Raw genomic sequence first — 20254 nt, 5'->3', positions numbered from 1 at the left:
TGTATATAAAAATACAGGTGATTTTTGTCTATTGATGTAATCAGCAATCTGGCTAAAGTTTCTCATTAATTTTCATAATTTGGATACTTGTGGGACTTTATAGGTGGATGGTCATATACCATCTGTGAATAATGAGAGTTTTCTTCCTTTCTAGCCATGCATACACTTTTGTTTCTTTTATTCTTGCTTTATTGAGCTAGCTAGGTTCTCTAGCACAATGTTAAATAGAAGTAGTAATAATAGACACCCTTGTCTTGTTTCCTAATCTTATAGGACATGTATTCAATGTTTCAAGCATGATACCTACTATACACTGTAGTAGATATTCTTTATCAGATGAAGAAAGTTTCCTTCTATTCCTCCTTTAAGAATTGTTATCAAGAATGTAATCTGAATGTTATCATTTTTTGCACCTAAGATGAACATATGATTTTTTTATCTTTAATGTAATCATTTATATCATTAATTGGCTTTCTAATGGTAATCCAACTTTTCATTCCTAGAGTAGATCCACCCTGGTCAGTATTTATTCATTTTTTCATATACATTTTCTAAATGTTTGATTTGCTAACATTTTGTCTTGATTTATTTTTTGCATCATTGTTCATAATTGAGACTGGCCTCAAGTATTAAAATTATTCTAACTTCATAAAATAAGCTGGGGAATGTTTCCTCATTCTTTTTGTCTTTGAAATAGATTGTGGAAAATTGAAATTATATGCCCTGTGTATAGTTAGAACTCAACAGTAAAACTATCTGATCTTGAGGAACTATTGCAGGCTATAGGAGACTCAATTTGGACCCTGGATTTAAAAAAGGACATTAATGCAAAAACTTGCAAAATTCCAATATAGTCTGAAGATTAGTTAATACTATTATATCAAACTTTACTTCTTAATTATGATTAATTGTAGTATGGTCATCTGAAATGTTAACAATAGAGGAAGCTGGATAAAATGTACATGGCAACTCTTGGTACTATTTTGGGAAGTTTTCAGTAAATCTAAAATTATTGCAAAATAAAGTTTGTTTCCTTTTTTTAAAGTTGGGGAAGAGATTGAATGAAAAGGAAAGGCAAGTGCTGACAATCGTTGAAGCTGAGTGGCGCTCAGCTCATTTTATGATTCTCTCTACTGTTTGGCTTGATTGGAAATTATTACAGTAAAATTTTTTAAAGGAAAACAGTAATAACATTTGGTCTGGTCTTGATTTTTACTTTGGGAGGTAATTTTAAACAACTGATTTCTTTTTCTTTAGTTTTTTGGAATTATTTTCTTTTTCCTCTTAAATTTGTATACATTATATTTTTGTAGGAATTTAGTCTTTTCTCTAAATTTTTGAGTTCATAGTCTTGAAGTTGTTTGTAATCCTCCTTATTAACCATTTAATTGTCAGCATCAACTATAGTTATGATCTGTTCTAATATTTATCTGCAAAAGGCTTTTCAAAGAAAGAATTTTAGGCCTTTTTAATCCTCTCTTTTGTATTTTTTCTTTTCATTAAACGAAGAGATATCTTTTGTATTTTTTCTATTGCATTGATTTCTGCTCTTATCTTTATCATCTCTACTCTTGTTTTTTATTTCATTATTTTTTAACTTCTTAGCTTGTTAATTGCTAGCCTCCCATGTTTCCTAATAAAAGTATTTAAGGATATAATTTCTCACTATATGTCACTTTATCTGCATTGAATATGTCTTGATTTATAGTATTTTTGTTGTCATACATTCTAAGTATTTTCTAATTTCCATTAGAATGTTTCCTTTGACCCACAACTTATTTCATAGAGGATATCTTAATTTTTTACATATGAGCTTTTTCTAGTTATTCTTTTGTTACTGATTTCTAACTTCATTGCATTATGATCATAAACTGTGGTTTGTATGATTTCAGTCTTTTGAAAATTACTGTTTTACAGCTCAGCATGTAGTCAATTTTCAAAAAATTTAACCACATTGGTTAAAATGAAATTATGTTCTGTAGCCATTAGGTGCAGCGTTCTACCCACTGGTTCAATTAGAGCCTGCTCATTAATTGTGTTGTTCTAATCTTCTATCTCCGTACTTATTTTCTGGCTTGGTCTAAGTACATATAAGTATAGAGAACTCTTACAACTTCCTGGAGAACTGAACGTTTTATCCTTATGAAATGATTCCCTTTAAAGGTTTCTATCTTAAGGACTATTTTGTCTGATACTAATATAGCAATATCAACTTGCTTCTGGTTAGTGTCTCTGCATGGTTTAATTTTTTCACACTCTTATTCTCAATTTTTTAAAATCCTTTTATGTTTTAAATGTGACAAACAGAACATAGCTGAACTCTTTAAAACAGGATATATATGTATACACGCACACCATCTGTAAATTTTTGCCTTATAAGTTGGGCATTTAGCCTACTTTTGCTTATTTTATTTTATTTTTTTATCCTTACCCGAGAACACTTTTTCATTGCTTTTTTAGAAAGAGATGAGGGAGAGAGAAAGACAGAGAGAGATTGAGAGGGAGAGAGGAAAAGAAACAGAGAGACAGACAGACGGAGAGAAATGCCGATGAGAGAGAGAAACATCAGTTGCCTCTTGTAGTCTCCTGGACCAGGAACTGAACCTGCAACCTAGGTATGTACCCTGACAGGGAATCAAACCGACTGCCTTTCAGTGTACAGGTGATGCTCCAACCAACTGAGCCACACCTGCTAGGGCTATTTTTGAGTATTTTAATTCCTGATATATTTGTATTTCTACTATCTTATTTTGTTCTTTTTATGTGTCTTGAACCTCTAATATTTTTTTCTGTTTTCATTTACTTTTTTATTGTTTTTCTTTTTCCTTTTTAATAGTATACACCCTTTCGATGGTTAAAAACTTTAACTTCGATACTTACCATTCTCCCAAACAATAAAAAGAAAACTTTAACTCTGCTCATTCCTCTCCAAATTTACATGCTACAGATGGTTGTATATTTCATTTCTAGCTAGTTTCTTCTAACTTCTTAAAGAGATTACTATTGTTATTGGTTTTTAGCCAGTATTTACTTACAATTAACCACATTTTTAACACTTTCCTTACTCCTCATTCCTTTATTCATCTCTAAACTTTCATGTGTTCACTTTCTTCATGCTCAGAGAGCAGCCTTTAAGATTTCCTTTAGTGAGCATCTACCGGTGGCAAGCTCTGTTTTTATTTGCTTGTTTGAAGATGTCTGATTTCTCCGTCTTTCTTAAAATATACAAATTTAGGTTGACAGTAATTTTCTTTCGGCACACTGAAGATTTTAAATCTTTTCTGACTTCCCTAGTTGTTAAGAAGTCTAATTGTTTTCCTGCTGAAAGTAATATGTCTTTTCTTTCCTTGGCTGCTTTTACATTTTTTTTTCTTTGGTTATGATATTATTTGATATTTGCTTTATAACTCAGCATGTAATTAGTTCTTCTAGAGTGTACCTAAGTGAAGTAAAAGTCCTTTTATTTATCTTTATTGGGATTGTTGGGCTTTTTGAATCTGTGGTTTGTCATTTCTTGGAAATTCTCAGCCATTATCCCTTTAATTGTTGCTTTTACCCTTTCCGGCCTCTGCTGTCTGCCTGGAATACCAATTAGATGATTGTTTTATTTCTTACAATATCTCCGTGATTTATAACCTCTCTTTCATATTTTCCATTTCTTTGGGATACATTATGCAAAATATTTTGATCTATCTTTCCTAATCCATTTTCCAGCTGTGGTTATTCTGCTATCAATCCGCCCATTGTGTTTTTAATTTCAAACTTATATTTCAAACTTCTAGTGATTCTTTCAACTCTTTTACAAAACTGCTGGGTCATGTTTTGTGTATATTGTCAATCCCTTCTCTTATTTCTTAAAATATACTTATACTTATTTTAAATTCTATGCCCGATGATTTCAATAGCTAATGCCTTGTAGTCTGATTCTGTTGTTTGTAGTTTCTGCTGGCCTTTGTTCATGGTATATATTATTTCCTTTTCTATTTTGTGATTTTGACCATGACTTCATATGTCCTATTGATGGGACTTCTTTGAGGCCTGTGTTGAAGATGGGTACCTCCAGGGCAGGTTTGCATTTGTTTCTGCTAGGCACTCAGGAACTATACATGAAGGTTTACTTTAACTTTAATGCTTGACTTGAGGTTTTTTGGACTCCCAGGTATAGTGTGAATTGGGACTGCAAGCCTGTGTGTGTGCCTGCTATGTTGCAAATTCTCAGGTGGTATATTTCTCTTCTCCCTCCATTTAGAGTCAGTTTCCAAGGCAGGCAATTTTCCTTGCAATTTTCTGGGGTGGGAGAAGATGGTAGGTTTATTTGTAATTCATCCTTACACAAAGGGGTAGTCTTTTGGGGACCCAGCTTTAAGCAGAGGCAGAGAGGTCCACACTCACACTTGTCACTTTGAACGCAGCTTGACCATTGCATTCACTCATTTGACAAATGCCCTCAAGGCAAAAGTCTCTCCAGGTTTTTGTTTATGTCCCGGATTCCCCCTTGTATTTAGTTCCTGGACTCTAAATATTCCTTATTTTTGCTGCCACCATAAAATGCATTTCAAAAGATTAAAAAATACTTTGTCATCTAGTTTTAGTTCCTTTCGGTGAGAGGATTATTCAGGATATCTAGTTGCCCTGTTGCCAGAAGTTGAAGTCCCTCTGCCTTTGCCTGAGGGTGAAGAGATCTCAAGGCTTCCTTCTTGGGTCTTCCTGTCTCCTTATTCTACATGGCCTCTCTCCCCTAGGGGTGTCAAATTTAATTTCACTGTTGGGGGGGGGGGCGGGAGGCAGTTCACATCAGCCTCACAGTTGCCTTCAAAGGGCCGAATGTAATTTTAGGACTGTATAAATGTAACTACTCCTTAACTAGGGGCAAGGAGCTCAGTGCTGCCACTGGGTAGAAACAAGGTGCCCGGCAGAATAAAACAAGGTGGAGGGCCGGATTCAGCCCAAGGACATTGTAGTTGCCACCTGTGCCCTAGACAACTTTATTCATTCCCACTATTTTGGTGCTTCTTACCAATTACTCCCTTAATTATGCCTCTATGTTTGTTTTCTATGGCTGCTGAAACAACTTTACCACAAATCTGATGGTTTAAAATAACATACATTTATTTTCTTACACTTCTGGAGTACTGAGTCTGAAATCAGTTTTGTGGGGATAAAATCAAGATGTCAACAAGGCTGATTTCTCCTGGAACATATAGAGAATTCCCTTCTTGCTTCTGCTAGTTCCTGGAGACTTCCTGCATTCCTTAGATTATGCCCCATCCCTTGTACACTCCAACATCTTGCTTCCATCACTACATCTCCTATTCCCATTTTTGTAGTCAAATCTGCCTCCCTCTTACGAGGACACTTATGATTACATTTAGGGTACACCTGGATACTCCAGGATAATCACCTTATCTCAAAATCCCAAACAATCACACCTGCAAAGTCCCTTTTGTCATGTAAGCTAACATTCACAGATTCCAGGGATTAGAATCTGGATATCTTTGGGGGCTATTATTCAGCGTACCACAACTTCCAACCCTGATCTCCAGACTCGAATTTCAGTTTCCTTCTCAATGTCTATTAAATATCCCCCCAGGCATTTCAAACTCATTTTATTTAAAATTGAACTATATTCACCAACTCAGGTAGTGACATCACTATCCTCCCAAGCATCCCATTTCAATCTCTATACACTATGTCTCCTTTACTCTTTACATCCAATTGGTTACTGAGTTTCCTTCTAAGAGGTCTCTCAAATTCAGTTTTTTTCTATATTCCAAATTGCCACTACTTTCCAGACCTTGTTACCTACTGTGTGACCTAACTAAACTCCTTACTTCCATTTCTCTCTCACTGAACATTACCTGGTTGTGCTGAATTCTCTTTCTAAATCACAAATGGCTGTGTTACTCTCCTTCAGATTTGGTCTCCTTAATGGTTATACCTTTTTCTACTCACTAAAATCCAAAATCATTTTCAAGGCTCTCTACAATCTGGCCATAATATATGAGACCAGCCTTACCAACTACCATATGTTCCAACAACCCAAACTGTATCATTTCCTGAATAAGCCATGCCATTCATTCCTGACCCCAAGGCCTTTACACATTCTATTTCTTCTGACTTGTGAAAGGATTTCAATTGAAAATGAAACTGTAAGCTATGAAATGGAGAATCTCATTCCTATCTCCTCAGAAAAATGAAAACAAAACTTAAGAACCCAAAGACTGATTTCCTGTAAAAATCTTACCTACGGAAAACCAAAACTTATCCCTTGACCAATAAGTGTCCCAAGAACCTCTCTTCATCCTCAATCCAGTGGTCTTGCCACGTGGAATGTAGCTAAACTCCCCTTTCTTTGTAATCCTTGCCCAGAAATAGATACTGCCTCAAACCCTCACCTATAGCTTGCTCCAGTTTGGACGTCCTGAATTACAAGTCCCAAATAAACTCAAATTTTGGTAATTTAAGCTTGCCTCAGTTTACCTCTTTTACTTAGGCTGACTGCCTGGAAAATCTTCTTTATCATCAACTTAGAAAATTCTTCCCAACCCTTCTAAAACCACTTGAATTCTTATTTTTTTCTGAAAATTATCATAGGACTCCCACATAGTTAGGTTAAGGCTCCATTAACACTCTGGATATTGATTCAATTATTTAACCACATTTATTGAGAACAAAATATGTCAAGGACACTATGAAAGCATTGGGTATAAAAGGATGAACAAAGTGTAAATAGATCTTTCCCTCATAGGGCTCATAGTCTGTAGGGGGTATACAGACAAAACAAATAGACAGTTATAAGTGTTTCAGTAGGAAAAGCATAAGATGATGTAGGCATAGAAAGGAAGGGAAACAAGTCGAGATATTTTAGATAATCAAGCTAGGAATCCAAGTTGGTGGTGGAGTAGGTATACAGTGATCTCCTCCATGACCAAGCCTAAATTAAAACTAAATTATAGAACAATCAACCTGAATGATCAACTGAAGACTAGCTGAACAGAAGGCTTAAAACCAAGGATTTATAGAAGCCACATAGAAACTGGTAGGAAGGGTGGAGATGCAAAAAAGGCTGGCCCTGCACCCATGTGCTGCAGTTGAAAATCTGAAGGGATATCTCAGCTGCAGAGATCTCCCCTGCTGAGGAACAAGGGATCTTAACTCCACTCTGGCTTCCCCAGCCCAGAACAGCAGAGCCTAAAAGAGGATCCCATATAACATCTGGCTGTGAAAGTTGACAAGGATTCCATCTGCCAGAAAGAGACAAGAGTCTGCTAGAAGCCTAGGTGCTCTCTTAAAGAGCCAACACACAAAATCTCATTCACAGCCACTCACTCTGGGCTCTAGTGGAGGGAAAGTGGCTCAGAGCAAACTGGAGTCATGCAGGGAGAGACTGGGTTGTGTGTCATTGGGCAGAGGGCTCAAGGAACAGCCACCAAGGTCCCTATACTGAGTCCTCTCCCACACTGCCCAAAGACACCACCTTTCCTGGGTTAAGCACTCCCCTCTATATGGCATCAGCCTGAGAGAATGCACTGGCCTCACCCTCCCAAAATCCCTCCCTGCCCAGCTTGCACCCTGCAGAGGAGTCTGCTGGCTGTGCAGACTTTCTTGGAAGGCTGTTGAGAAGGTCCCAGCTGACTTAGACTCAGGGGGTATCACACACACATAGGATAGACTGTGATGTGTGACTCTAGGGGGAGGGCCATTACCCCACCCCCACCCCACAAGTCCAACTGGTACCACTTTCCCACAGGAGATCCCACTCTGCTGAGCTCACACCCTGTGGAGGAATCAGCTGGCTGCAGCTACTGGGCTTGAGGTGAAGACTCGTTGGAAGGCTCTCAAGGAAACTGGACAAACTCAGGGGATGAAAGGGACATACAGGGAGAGACTGAGTTGAGTTTCTCTAGAGTGAGGGCCATTTTCCCCTCACATGCCCAACCAGTGCCACCGTTCCTGTGCCCTTCTACCACATGATCAAATCTTGGTTTCTCTTAGCCTGATGAACTCTGCTGGCCTCCCCGACACTCCCTGAGACCTCACCCCACCACAGTCCAATGAAACAAGAGCAGAAAACCTGAACTGACACTTCTCCAAGGAGGACATACAGATGGCCAATAGACAAATGAAAAGATGTTCAATGTCACTAATCAGAGAAATGCAAGTTAAAACCACAATGAGATATCACATCATACCTGTCAGAATGGCTATAATCAAAACAAAACAAAACAAGTATTGGTGAGAAAGTGGAGAAAAGGGAATCCTCATGCACTTTTGGAGGAACGCAGACTGGTGAAACCACTATGGAAAATGGTATGGAGGTTCCTCAAAAAATTTAAAATGTAACTGCTTCATGACTGAGAGATTCCCCTTCTGGGTACAGATCCAAAGAAAACCAAAACATTAATTCAAAAGAATATATCCACCCCTATGTTCATTGCAGCATTATTTACAATAGCCAAGATGTGGAAGCAACCCAGGTGCTCACCAATAGACCAGTGGATAAAAAACTGGTAGTGTATATATATATATATACACTATATATATACACACTATATATATACACACTATATATATACACACTATATATACACACACTATATATATATACTATATATATATATACACTATATATATATACTATATATATACTATATATATATACTATATATATGTATACACACACACACACAATGAAATATTAGTCAGACATAAAAAAGAATGAAATCCTACCATCTTTGACAGCATGGATGGACCTAGAGTGTATTATGCTCAGTGAAATAAGTCACTGAAAAACAAATACCATATAACTTCACATATATGTAGAATTTAAAGAATAAAATAAACAAACAAAATAGACATGAACTTATAGATGCAGAGAACAGACTGATGGTTGTTAGAGGGGAGGGGGTTGGGGGCGTGAAAAGGTGAAGGGATTAAGAAGTACCAGTTGGTAGTTACAGAATAGTTCTGGGGATGTAAAGTACAGCATGGAGAATACAGTCAATAGTGTTGTAACACCTATGAACGGTGTCAAGTGGGTACTTGAAATATCGAGTGGACCACTTTGTAAAGTTTTTGATTGTCTAACCACTATGCTATACACCTGAAACTAATAAAAAATAATATTGAATGTAAACTATAATTGAAAAATAAAATTTTTTAAAAAGAGATGACATCTAATCTGAAACCAAGTTCACAGGTAATAACTGATGAGGGAAAGTGGGTTTAGAGAGAGAAAGTGTTCCATGGTGATTACATGCTATACACGTTCTGAATGTTTGTCCCCCTCTTTTCCCAAATTCATATGTTGAATTCTAATCCCAAAGGTGATGGTAATAGTAGGCAGGGGCTTTGGGAGGTGATCAGGTTATGCAGGTGGAGTCCTCATAGTAGGACTAGTGCTGTTATAAAAGAGAACCCACAGACCTCCCTAGCCTCTTCCACTATGTGAGAGTACAAGGAGAAGTCTGGGACCCAGATAGGGCCCTCAACCAACCATGCTGGCACCCTCACCTTGGATTTCCAGCCTCTAGAACTGTGAGCAATAAGTTTTTGCTGTTCATAAGCCACCCAGACTATGGAATTTTGTTACACCAGACCAAACAAACTAAGACATAGCATGTATAAAAACCTAGAAATAAAACAGTGCATTCAGAACTTAAAAAAAAAAATGTCAGCAAGACTGAAACGTAGACAATGGAGTAGGGAATGTTTAGAGATAAAGATGGGGTAAGTGCAGAGTCAGATCATGTGGGAACCTGAAAGCCATATTCAGAAGTTGGGTCTTTATTCTAAGAGTAAATGAGAGCCACTGAGGAGTTTTGAGCATGCAAGTAACATAATCTGATAAATGTTTTAAAAGATTATTCTGGTTTCAAGGGTACAGATGTCAATAGGGCAAGAATATAAATTAGGAAGTTTTTCCAGGAAACCAAGTGATAGCTAAATAGCTAAGCTAAGGCAGTGAGAGTGTGGATGAACAAACATCAGATGGATTTGAAAAATATATAGGACTTTATGAAAAAGAATATAAGAACAGCTCAGGTGGCTGGTTTTGGCTCCTGAGAGGATAGTGGAGCCAGTCTCTGAGAAAGGGGTATAAAAAGAGGGTCAGCCACTGGGGAGTCAGCTCAGTGTTAGAATGTTGTAAAGCAATGCTTTTTGTGCCCTAATTTCTACCCTGTCGGCTCATCTGTCATTTCCATGCAGCTGTGGGGAACAGATCTCTGTATCGTAACAGTATCCTACCTCTGCTTTTCTGCCTCGCAAATTCCTCCAGATCTGGGGAAGTTCATTAAACTTGGCAAAGGTGTAGCCCAGAAGTGCCCCAAGTTACTATTTTGTGGGCACTATTTTTACTATTTCAATAAGTGGGTACTGGGAGCTGGTTGATAGTGTCCCCGCCTCCCTTCCTTTGGAGTGACAATTCTGTGTAACAGAGACAGTGATTACCAGTCTATTCCCACAATGACTGCCAGCTCAGGAATGAATCTTTACTGGTTCTCCTCCTCCTGTGTCTTGTTATTCCTGCCCCATCTCTCCTGCTTCCTGGAATTACCTTCCCAAGTAAACTTCATGTATCTAAGCCTTTGTCTTAGGCTCTACTTGAGGGAGGGAACTCCAAACAGAGAGAAGTGTCTATAGGACTTCAACGTGAAGATCCAAGTTAAACCTTCAGGAAAAGAGATTTGGGGTAGAAGCATAAATTTGCATTTTCTTCTCAATAGAGGCTAAAGACATAGATGTAGATGAAATTATCCAGTGAGAACAGAAAGAGGCCCACGAAGGAAACTTGAGGAACAGTGACTTCAGACACAGGCAGAAAAAGAGACAAGAAGACTGAGAAACAGAAGACTGGAGAGATAGAAGAACCAAGAGAATCTGCAGGCATGGGAGCCCAGGGAAGAAAGAGGGAGTGGTCAGTGGTATTAAAAGCTAATGAGAAGTCAAAAAAAGTATAGAGACGTAACCATCAGATTTACCAAATAGAGGTCATTTGTGACTTGGTGAGAAAACAATTCTAAAAGTGTGATGAGGCTGAAGCTAGGTTACAAATATTTGAGTGTTTGGTTGGGGGGAGTGAGACTGTGAAGAGAGTTAATATAGGGAATTCTTTTAAGAAGTTTGGCTTCAAGAGGGAGGAGAAAGATGAGGAGATGACTGATTTGATGAAAGGTTGTGTGTGTGTGTGTGTGTGCGCGCGCAGGTAAAATGAGAGAGGCTTGAGCCTGTTAGACTGTTTAGGCTCATAAGAAGCTATGCAGAGAAAGAGGCTGAAGGTAGGTGTGAGTGAGTGAGGAACAATGAAGATAATGAGTTTCTTAAGAAGAAAGGAAAGGATGAATTCCAGGTAGATAGATTAGACTCAGTCTGAAGGAGACACTTGTCTTCCATTCAAACAATAACAGTTACTTGTCTATTTTCAAGGTTGATATCAGTAGATTATTCCAAAGCATAACTGCCTACTTCTTTTGCATTAAACTGTCTTTCTCTGATCAACTTAAATTGAATTTAACTATTGGTAATACCTGATAACAAGTATAATATACCCATCAGCTAATTTACTTGATGCTGCCATGATATTGAGATTGGGGTCCTTCAGATATTACCTGTGTATTTGCTGGATGGTCTGTGAAAAACACGTGTTTCTCAGATAAGGGAGATAAAGGGAAGCATCATTAAATGTCAGCCTAGCAATATGGCATTATGTTACCCCTTCTGCCTTTTTTAGGGGAAGTCAGCAAGTCATTTACTGCTTTGTGGTCCGTCTCTCATTTATAAACTGGGTCTAATATGATAGGTATTTATGATATCATTTGTTCTTGGATATTCACAAATTGAGTAAGTTAAACTTTTATTGTCTATAAGGTTTTAAATGAAGAAAGTGTTCCTGAAGACCCATTTTTTTTTTTACTATAAAACACCAAAATCATTCATGAAAAGGCAGATACAGGATTTTACAATGATTGTAATTTACACAAAAAAAATCAATGTCTTAAATAATGATCTTGGAGGATTCTTCTTTATCAACTGGCTGAGGCTTCTTAAAATACCAGTGCAAAGAAGTTCTAACTAAAGATATTTTATTTTTAAATTCAGACTGATAAGTCTCCCCGACCCAAGTAAATGCTTCAGTGCCCTAAGGACCTTCAAACTGTGATCAAAATTGGGGCCATCTGCCTAAAAACTATCATTGCAGATCCAGCGCACAGAAACTTTTTGGAATGTTAAAGTTTTCTCTATTGCTGTGTTCTCTTCATTTTCTCCACCACCTGCATCTCCTCATCCTCCTCCTATCTCTGCTGCTGCTGTTACCATCATTAGCTACCATACCACATGGTAGCCTTCCTCTTCAGCAGACTTTGTGGGCAAATTATTTGATGATACCCTTAACAGTTAATGTTTTGTGAACTATATTCCAAAAGCAATCCAACTAGTTTTGCTTGCAATAAAAACTTCTTTCTTTGATGTCTTGGGGTAGCTATTTTTCAATGTAAAAGGATGATGCTTTTGCAAAAGCACAGACTAATTCAGATGCAGATGGATTTGTTTCATCTATACCTGCATCTACGAAATCACAAGTTTTTCTACGTTACTCCTAGCACCTGTCAACATAAGAGCAGCTTCAGCTTTCCTGTCACCTATGATGAGAGTCCTAAGCAGTCACAATGACAAGATTTGGCCGATACTGAGGAAAGTCATATTTACAATAATATAAAGGTCATAAAAACAGTAGTTTAAAGTGAACCAATTGTGAGTCAGGAGCCATCTGTACCCTTCTATCCATGTTTATTGTGAGGATTAAGAGCATAAAGTGCTTTAAAAACTGAAAAACCTTATACAAATGGGAGGAATTATTGTAATCCAAACCTGTATAATATATACAAAAACACACAAACCAAATAGCACTAATGCATTGCTCAATGCAGGTCTGTGTGATTAGAATTTGAAGCATTTCTTTTTCCTAAAAATCACAGGCTTCTTCTTGCTGGGTTGAGAAGTATTTTATACTACGAAATACCAAATGAAAGCTCGAACAGCACCATTCAATTCCGACCCAGTCTCCCACCTCAGCGACAGACTGTCAAATAAAAAAGTTTGCCCCTCCTAAAAGCTTTTAAAGGATCAGCATTCCTTTTATTTAAGTACAAATAAAAGAAAGAAAATCCCAACTAACTTGTTATAAACAAAACAATTTGCATTGTTTTCACATTCTGCAAAAAGTCAAGAGATCGTTTTTTCACAGGACCCCCTATTAATGCCTTGTGTGACTTTTGGGAAGGCTTCAGGCAGTAGAGGCTTCTGAAATTCAATCTGGGTTTTGCTGTCCCACCTACTCCCGTTGTGCCAAAGTGTTAAATCAGAGCAGATAAACAAAGCCTCAAGGCAAATGCCAAGCTATTTCTGTCTTAAATTTTTTAAGATTAGCATAAGATGAGGATACTGGCTACATTCATATGTATTAATTCAATAATGTTTAAGTTCTAACCACACCTACCTATGTTGTCCCCTTCTCTTGGCTGCTTGTGATTTGCTTCTAATATTTCTTACATCACTAGAACAACAGCTACAATAACAACCACAGGAATTTTCACTGGAAAAACATGATCAGTAGCCCTCATAATTCTCCATGAAAGCTAAAATAAGGAAAAATAGAAAAGAGTTTCATGAAATGTGTTTCCCCTGAGTTCTACCATGATTTATTCGCATGCTTATTTCCATTGTTAATTACTTGATAGTTTACAGATCTTTTCAGTCTCCATCAGAGACTGACCCGGAAGAAATGCACTTCCAGACATGACTTTGGTATGATGTTTCATAGTTTACGTAGCTTATCTTTACGTTTGGGATCTCCTTTGATCTGCACAAAAATAACTGTTAGAGAGGTAGGTATTATTGTAGATGAAGAAAGTGAATCTCAGAGACTTCACCAACACAGGTAGGAAGTAGTGACATTCAAAGCCAGACTCTCTGACTCTTCACCACCTATGTTCCCTTAGGTAGATGGATACAAGGTAATAGGACATAAGGAATGATGATATGAGAAATGTTCCACCACAGAGAATACATAGAGATAAGAGAGAGAATTAAAAAAACACATTAAAAAGACAATCCTGATTTTTATACACACACATATCACTGTTTATAATTTTTTAATTATAATCTATTTTTCTTCTAACAGATCTCATGTTAATACATAAATTGAAAAATAAAAACAATTTAACTTGTGTGTTTCTATTGACACATGTGTTATTAACACAGGACGTGCTCATAGGCTATCTTCTCACACACAATAATTATTATTTACTGATGGCAAAGCTCTGTGAATGTGACTAAAGTGTCAGTGACATAAAGAAAAGCCTGTTTAAATGATCTGCAAAGCAGGGGCACAGCTGTAACTATGCCCTGGCAGAGTCTGTCAAGTAAATAGCATGATCTTTGCAAACACAGCCGTATTATTTTCTTCCTGGCATTTGTAATTTGTTAAAACTCTCAGCGTGCATGCCTTTCCTCCTAATAACAATGGCAAATGGCCAATCTCTGTACTTATCTCTTGCACACACATCACACTCTGTATATTTGAATGAGTTTTTATATTTGAAGGAGTCATATACCTATATTTAAGAAATAAACGTAAATTGCACCTAGCTGTAAATTTTAAATAGCATTCTGTGACTGGTATCAGATAACTTACAATTCAGTGATATAACATTCAAAAATGCCAAATAAAACAATTTCACTTGAGATCCTATAAAAGTAGCCCAAGATCAACTGCTGGATCTATTTAGAAAAAACAAACACCATGATGCTTCAAAACTGCTGTGTGATTTTTTAAGATATACTACATCTGATATTTATAGATTCAGTTATTGCCAGAGCCCCAAGAACGTCTGTCTGGGATCCCAGCCATTGTCTATGAACTTATTTGTACCTTGGTAGATATGTGAATATCCAACAGCTTTCTAATTTAGAAATGATGGATGGAGTTTTAGTAACTTTTATTTTATTCATAATTTAAAGATTAGATACTAAAACAGGAGCAACCTAACATCACTGCCAACACGATTCATCTTTAATATAAATCCCTTTAGGCATGACTTTTCTCCCCATATAATTATACGATGCGGGATTTGACGAAATACTGAAGCCAAATGCTCTTTCCACACAGTTCAGTGCATGATTAAGAGCTGGACCCCTGGAAACAGACTGCCTGGGCCTGAGCTCAGGCTTTCAAAATTACTGTCTATGTGACACCAGGCAAGCCTTTAGACTCTCTAAGCTTCTGTTTCATTTGTTAAATGAGAGGGATACAATAGGCCATCCCTCATTGGGTTGCCCTGGTTATATGACATAGCACCTGGATGAGTACATGCACACAGTAGGTACTCAAGAAATGTGAGCTTTTTAGTTTCTAAAACATTATAGAACCAGCATTCCACCACATGCTCACTCAGCGTTTGGTTGAAAACATCCAATGACAAAAAACTTTCCACCTCCTAGGGTGTCCCTCTCACATTCCGAATTACTGTCTTAAGAGTTCTGTCAGACCTTAAATCTTTCCTCCTCTTCCCTCTTAGTGACCCTGATTATGTTTTCTTGGGCCTTCTAGGGGGGGAAAAAAAAAGTACTTAATCTCTGTTCTACATAACAATTTTTCCTTTCAATAGCTTAAGACAAGCTAATTTGGGTCATTTTTTCTCCTGTGGGTCTTTTCTGCGGATGAAATACTCCCAAAGCTTTTCCTCAAGTGTCATGTTTTCAAAGTCCCCTCCTCATCAATACCATGATTATTCCCCTATAAACCAGTTTGGGTTTATGTTCACATAACAGTCTTAAAACATGAAAACACAGCTAACACAATAGCCTAGGTGAGGACTAAGAAGTTAAAAGCATATAAAATTCTGATTCTGAATAATGACAGTTTTAGGTTTTTGTTTCTGATTCTTATACCTTTTACTTTTCTGGCCTCATTCAGTGCTAAATAAAATTGTGGGGGTTGGGGAGTAGTAGGTATCCATGTCTTCTTGATTTTAAAAGGCATGCTTGCACCAGCAAGCTTTACTACATCAAGCAAATTTTGGCAGAACTTGTGCTAACCCTGTTGGAAATGGAGGTGTGGTTATAGAAAGCATAGTGTTTTTCTGAGAAATATTTAATGACTGTTATTTTTGTATCAGACAAACTCAAAGAAAAATGAACTGTTGAAGTTATACTTTTTAATAGCATGTTTCATTCTAAAAAATTGTCTGCTTTATCTTGAAAATGAGAACATGTTTTTGATTACACAAATACTCCAACAATTGTTGAAATATTAGCCAATAAAATAAACAATCTCAAGCACATTTAGATCAAACATAGTCTAAAGCTTGAATCCTTTGACAATGTTGTAGGACTATAGCTTTCTTGGTTCTACACTCTAAGCTTTATTAGTGAAGCCTAAGTTTCCAATAGGTTTTTGGCAGTCAAAGCACACTGATGCTGGCAACCTCAAAGATCCCCATCCAGAGGTTAAGTAACTCAGCAGTCCCCAACCATTTTGGCACCAGGGACTGGTTTCGTGGAAGACAATTTTTCCACTGGGAGGTGGAAGGGGCAGGAGTAAGAGCTCAAGTGTTAGTGCAAGTGAAGCTCCACTGGCTCACCCATCACTCACCTGCTGCTGTGTGCCCTGGTTCCTAACAGGCCATGGACTGGTACTGGTCTGCAGCCTGTGGGTTGGGGACCACTGAATTGTAATTGGTATTCTGGACCCAAGAGTTTGTCTTCAGTGTATTCATATTAAATACTATATCACAAACATATAGGTAAATAGTTATAAGTAAGTTTTGAGGATATTTTTCCAAGTAGTAAATGAAAGGCAAAAACAATAAAGCAATTGATGGGTACAACTTCTTAAAAATGAAAATTTTCAGTTTCAAAAAATTCATGTTCATAAACAAAATACAGATGACAAACTTGGAAAAATATCTGCAATATGTATTTCAAAAAAGGGTTAATATGCTTAATATATAAAAGCTTTTTAAGAAACATTAAGGTACACACTCAAGTTAAAAAATGAACAAAAGGAGTTCCCATCAAGATGGTGGGGTAGGTAAATGCTATTCTTGCCTCCTCACATGACACCATCAAAATTACAACTAAACTACAGAACAACCATAACTGAGAACTGCCAGAAGTCTATCTGAACTCCTATAACTAAGGATATGCAGAAGAAGCCACATGGAGACTGATAGGAGAGGTGTAGACACAACAGGTTTGTCCCACACCCACACGGGTGTTTAATAATTGGGAGGGATCTCTCTGCTGTGGAGGTCTTTCCTGAAAAGCAAAGGGTCCTAGCCCTACACCAGGCTCCTAAGTCCAGGGTTCAAGAGCCGGGAAGAGAAGTTCCCATAACTTCTTGCTGTGAAAATCAGCAGAGATTGTAGATGAGTGAGGTGGAGGGCTGCTGGAGTTCTAGGTATCCCCCTTAATGGGCCCACACACAGACTTATTCACGGATGGACTCACTCCCTCAAAGCTCCAGGTCTGGAGCAGCAGTTTGAAAGATGCCAGGGACATACGAGAAAAAACTGAATTATATGACTTCATGGTGTGCCTGGAGAGACCACTTTTTCCCCAGACAGAAGTATTGGCAGAGGTCACTGTCCCTTTACTGAGCCCTCCCCCTGCAGGCACAGGCAGGCGTCATATCTGAGTCTCCATCAATCTGGCTAACACCGTTTGCCTCACTCTGGTGATTCACTGAGACCCTGCCCTACCCAATATTCAGGCCCACCCAGGTCTCTGCCAGGGGATTTCCTATACAAACAGCCTATCTTCGCTCATGCTTCAGATTTTCCTAAATCTCTTAAAGGTTCATAAACTCCAAACAAGCAACATCTGACCTTAGAGTGCCCAGTACCTATAACTAAGCAGCCCCAGGCCCGGCACTAGAAACAGCCAGCAGTTCACAGCTTAGCCTCTCCCAAGCATCTCCCAGCACAAGTGGGAGACTACTTTGGACCCTGGAGTTATGCTGCCTGAGTTTGGATCCTGTCTCCACTACTTACTAGTTGACCAGGAACGAGATGACTTCTTTGCCTCAGTTTCCTCAACTATAAGTGGGGTTGGTGACTATACTATTCTCATACCAGGTAGCCATGGGCAGCTGACTTTGGCCCACACCTCCCAAGTCCCCAGAACCAACACACCTGTGGCTAACTTCCTAGCACACCAGAGCACCACCTAACAACCTCCATAAGTAACACATTCAAAGGGCATACTCGGTAGGCACCAGAGCCCCACTAAAGCAAATTCTGCTCCATAGGGTAAACCCCTGCACAACAGCTCCTCCATTGTAGCCACAGCCAGTCCTCACAACCAATCAGTCTGAGGGTCAATCCATCCCAAAGATATGCCAACAGTAGTCAAGGCTCAACTACAACAGGAGAGCACACACAACCCACACAAGAGACACACCTAGAATACCTGTCTCAGGTGACCAGGAAGACTGTGCTATTGGGTCCTACAGGACACCAACTACATAAGGCCACTCTACAAAGACCAAGAGATGTAGCAGCTCTACCTAATACATAGAAACAAACACAGGGAGGCAGCCAAAATGAGGATATAAAGAAACATGTCCCAAATGAAAGAACAGAACAAAATTCCAGGAAAAAGAAAACTAAACTGAGACAAGCAATCTACCCAATGCAGAGTTCAAAACACTGGTTATAAGGATGCTCAATGATCTCAGTGAGAACTTCAACAAAAAGATAGGAAACATAAAAAAGAACTAGTCAGAAATGAAAAATACAATAACTGAAATGAAGAATATGTTAGAAGGAATCAACAATAGAGTAGATAAAGCAGAAGATCAAATCAGTGATTTGGAAGATAAGGAAGCAGAAAACACCCCATCAGAACAGCAAAACAAAAAAATTCAAAAACATGAGGATAGTTTACAGGGCCTCTGAGACAACATCAAGTATATCAACATTCGCATCATAGGCATACCAGGAGAACAAAGAGAGCAAAGGATTGAGAACCTATTTGACAAAATAATGACTGAAAACTTCCCTCTCCTGGTGAAGAAAATAGATCAACAAGCCCAGGATTCTCAGAGAATTCCAAACAAGATGAATCCAAAGTGGCCCACACCAAGTCACATCATAATTAAAATACCAAAGGTAAAGACAAAGAGAATCTTAAAAGCAGCAAGAGAAAAGCAATTAGTTACCTACAAAGGAGCTCCCGTAAGACCACTAGCTGATTACTCAACAGAAACATTTAAGGCCAAAAGGAACTGGAATAAAATATTCAAAGTGACTAAAAGAAAAGACCTACAACCAAGATTACTCAGCAAAGCTATTATTTAGAATTGAAGGACAGTTAAAGAGCTTCCCAGACAAGAGAAAGCTAAAGGAGTTCACTGTCACCAAGCCAGCATTACAAGAAATGTTAAAGGGACTTCTTTAAGAAGAAAAAAATGAAAAATATGAATAATGAAAAGGCAATAATTATATACCTATCAATAATCACTTTAAACACAAGTGGATGTTCCAGTCAAAAGATACAGGTTGCCTGAATGGATAAGAAAACAACACCCTACTTAAGAAATTTACTGCATATTGAAAGATACACACAGACTGAAAGTAAAGGAATAAAAAAAGATATTTCATGAAAACAGAAACAAAAAAAATCTGGAATAGCAGTACTTATACCACACAAAATAGAATTTAAAACAAGGGCTATAACAAGGAACAAAGAAGGACCCAGCAATTCCACTTCTGAGTATTTATCCAAAGAAACCCAAAACACAAATTTAAAAAGATATATACACCCCCATGTTCACTGCAGCATTATTTACAATCGCCAAGATATGGAAACAACCTAAGTGTCCATCATGGATGAATGGATAAAAAAGAGTTGGCACGTATATACAATGAATATGGCTCAGCCATAAAAAAGAATGAAATCTTACCATCTGCAACAACATGTAAGGTATTGTGCTGAGTGAAGTAAGTCAGACAGAGAAAGACAAATGCCAGATGATTTCATTTATATATGGAATCTAAAAAAATATAAACAAGTGGGACAGAAGCAGACTCATGGGTACAGAGAACAATTTGATATTTGTTGAATGGGAGGGTGTCAGGGGAAGAGTGATAAAGGGGGACAGGATTAAGGAGTACATATTGGTAATTACAGAATAGTCATGGGAATGTAAAGTACAGCATAGGAAAGGTAGTTATTATCAATAATATGATAA

The sequence above is a fragment of the Desmodus rotundus genome, chromosome 5, assembly GCF_022682495.2.
Source record: "Desmodus rotundus isolate HL8 chromosome 5, HLdesRot8A.1, whole genome shotgun sequence".
Lineage (NCBI taxonomy): Eukaryota > Metazoa > Chordata > Mammalia > Chiroptera > Phyllostomidae > Desmodus > Desmodus rotundus.
The sequence above is the reverse complement of the archived record's forward strand: the minus strand, read 5'-3'. Positions refer to the sequence as shown.